The sequence below is a fragment of the Phyllobates terribilis genome, unplaced genomic scaffold (genome assembly GCF_046119375.1).
Source record: "Phyllobates terribilis strain yellow unplaced genomic scaffold, ASM4611937v1 Scaffold_8__6_contigs__length_399053987, whole genome shotgun sequence".
In the NCBI taxonomy this organism is placed as follows: Eukaryota; Metazoa; Chordata; class Amphibia; order Anura; family Dendrobatidae; genus Phyllobates; species Phyllobates terribilis.
In genome coordinates this window covers 49,832,555-49,836,071 of record NW_027362768.1, presented here as the reverse complement: position 1 = coordinate 49,836,071, position 3,517 = coordinate 49,832,555, and the positions used below count along the sequence as shown (strand labels likewise).

The 3,517-nt window shown below is 42.6% G+C and overlaps 1 pseudogene; it reads left to right on the top strand.

The window, feature by feature from the left end:
- The first annotated feature begins 1,906 nt into the window (after nucleotides 1-1,906).
- Nucleotides 1,907-2,934, top strand: LOC141156363 (RILP-like protein 2; annotated as a pseudogene).
- The last annotated feature ends 583 nt before the right edge of the window (nucleotides 2,935-3,517 follow it).

Sequence of the window (3,517 nt, the reverse complement as noted above, 5' to 3'; positions counted from 1 at the left end):
TGTGCTCGCCAGAGGTAGCCTGACTGCCATTAGGTACCGAGATGAGATCCTCAGACCCCTTGTGAGACCATACGCTGGTGCAGTTGGCCCTGGGTTCCTCCTAATGCAGGACAATGCCAGACCTCATGTGGCTGGAGTGTGTCAGCAGTTCCTGCAAGATGAAGGCATTGGAGCTATGGACTGGCCCGCCCGTTCCCCAGACCTGAATCCGATTGAGCACATCTGTGACATCATGTCTTGCTCCATTCATCAACGTCACGTTGCACCACAGACTGTCCAGGAGTTGGCGGATGATTTAGTCCAGGTCTGGGAGAAGATCCCACAGGAGACCATCCGCAACCCCATCAGGAGCATGCCCAGGCATTTTAGGGAGGTCATACAGGCACGTGGAGGCTACACACAATACGGAGCCTCATTTTGACTTGTTTTAAGGACATTACATCAAAGTTGGATCAGCCTGTAGTGTGTTTTTCCACTTTAATTTTGGGGGTGACTCCAAATCCAGGCCTCCATTGGTTAATAAATTTGATTTCCATTGGTGATTTTTGTGTGATTTTGTTGTCAGCACATTCAACTTTGTACAGAACAAAGTATTCAATGAGAATATTTCATTCATTCAGATCTAGGATGTGTTATATGAGTGTTCCCTTTATTTTTTTGAGCAGTATATATGGTCAGCACCAAAAAACACTATACATAGATGAATCAGACTGAGTACATTCATAAAATATATGTCAGGACCATAATATCACAGAACCCAGTAAGCAGGGAAACAAAGAGGTATCATAACATACCTATGACAGGGAAAATAAACCCGTAGCAATAATATAGAGTGCTCATATTCCCTAGGTCTCAAAAAGAGAGATAAAGTGGCAACCTTATTGCAAGATGATGAATTGTGAGCTGTGCTCCATGTCTGCAAGGTAACCCCATGTAAAGCCTCAAGGTTTAAAGTGCACCACAAGGCTGGTTATACTCACAAATACCGATGTCAAAATAATACACCACCTAATGGTGGTAGAATAGAAAGGAAGGAGCTAAGAGAAGTTAGGTCCAAGGTTCACAAAGTCAGTCAAGGGGAGCTGTGGCACAAAAATACTCAAAATAAATATAAAAAATATATATATAAATAAGGTAAACACTAGTGATGAGCGAGCATGCTCGCCACTGCTCAGTACTCGCCTGAGCATCTCAGTACTTGAGATGCTCGGAGCTCGCCGAGTACTTTTGAGGTGCTCGGGAGGGAAATCTGGTCCCCGTCCTGCATGTTTGGCATTATTTAGAGCACCAATCATGCAGGGATAGTCTGCCGCTCACTGTAATGTCACAGCCATGGTGGTTATGGCATTACAGTGATTGCCCAAATCGATAGGAACAGTGCTCAAAGTGAAACATGAAAAGCCCACAATTCATCAGCAGCATACACCGGTACCCGACTATTTAGAACAGAAAGAATAAAGCATCACACATAGATTAGATAGATAGAAACATGTCAGTCACATATATAATAAGTACAGTGACAGTGTTGGTTGCTGTATTTTTTATTTAGTGATAAAATAAAGGATTTATTTAAAAAAAAAATGGCGTGGGGTTCCCCGTAATTTTAGTCTCTAGCGGAGGTTAAGCAGACGGCTGGGGCAGATGTTTGAAGCCTGGGAAGGGGGTAATACCCACGGAGCTTCACAGGCTACTAATATCAGCCCCCAGCTGAATACCAAGCCTTTACTAGCTATTAAAATGGGGGACCCAAAAAAAAAATTATATGGGGTCCCCCCTATTTTAAGGCTAGGCAGACAGCTGGGGGCTGATATTAATAGCCCAGGAAGGGTGCCATGAATATTGGCCCCCTCCTAGGCTAGAAACACCAGCCATCAGCCGCCCCAGAAATGGCGCATCCATAGGATGAGAACCGCTAGCAGAGTCACCTGCTGAGCCTAGAAAGTGACTTGAGGAAGTGACCAAACTGGGGACACAACGGAGGCCTCTGCTGCGACATTTGTGGAAGTAAGTGGGTTATAGAAAAGATGGAAATTGAACAAGAGGGCGTGTCCCCCGAAACAGCATTTGAAAAGGACCCCTTTCAAATGACAGTAGAAGACGTGTACGATATTTCACACGTAATTGGACAAGATCTTATGAAGATCGGCAAAGAAGCCCGAGGTGCAACAGACCTGGTGGCTGATCTTCAGTTAAAATTGTACGTGTTCTGGAGGTCCTGGAAACACTGGTGAACCAGTCAAGTCTTGCTACTGAGGAACTGAAGATGGAAAGGGACAACTTAAAGGGAGAGGAGGAACGACTGATGAGAGAAGGTCTGCAGACTGATCAGACTGACCTTGGACCTGACAAAATGATTATAGATCTCACTGACATAAACCAGCCACGATTTACATTACAAGAGCTGAGGGCGGTGCTGCAGGAGCGGAATAAGCTGAAGGTTCAGCTCTTGGTTGCACAAGATGAATTGCAGTGCTATAAAAGTGGTGTCATTCCTCCAACTGAAGACCACATCGTGACATTGGAAGATGAATCCATAATCACCAGTTCACCAAGACCAAATGACAGCAGCAAAGAGAAGTCAACGATAAGACGCCTGTTTTCTCCATTCAAACAAGACAAGCAAGAACAACAATAATGCTATTTTCTGTATTTTTACCAGGAGTATTTTTAAAAGATCATTTGTATAATGTGTTTGTTGTTGATGGTAAGTTTCCCAAAACTGAACTTTTCACCAAAAAGGGCCTTATTTTATAAAATTTATATATTCAAAAATATAATTAAGAAGAGAGAAGATGAAATTAGTAGAAAAATTACTTTATTTCTCAGTGAACGGGACCAGGAATTGGAACATACAGGTTGAGTGTTAAACCGGGCATTTGTCTATTTCCAGATAAGTCTACTACTTGCTATTGTTACTATATGCGGTTAAGACTATGTTCATATAAAATTTGTGATGTACATTTAAAGGGGTTTTCCGATTATAATATATTGATGACATATCCATGGGATACATCTATCATCCCAACCATTCATCTTTTACAAGGTTTGGTGGTGTCTGGATACATGCACATGGAATAGAGCTGTACTGCACATAACTAATTCAATATGTAGTTGGCGCTCCCAGGTACTGAAGAACAACTCATCTGACAAGCCTCTTAAAAGGTAACTGTACTTTAAAGTAACTTTTTAGAATAAGGTGTGTCCTGTGCGTGTATATGAGGATTAACACTATTTCTGGCCATTATGTGACTTCTATCATGCATTCCCACCAGTTTTCCTCTCTCCATGCTCTATCTGTGACTTGCAATTCACTGTTTACTGGGGGAGGAGAAGAGCTGAAGTGATTCTCCAATAGATAGCTCAGCACAGAGAGGGGAGTACCCGCTCTTAATTCACCTTTTAGCTCACAGAGACAAGCTGCAGTAACATGGAGGACATTATACAGCAGAGCTGAGCTGTGTTGATCTGAATTAACCTCTGATGTGATGTAAAACACTTGTTTCAGAGCTCTGCATTA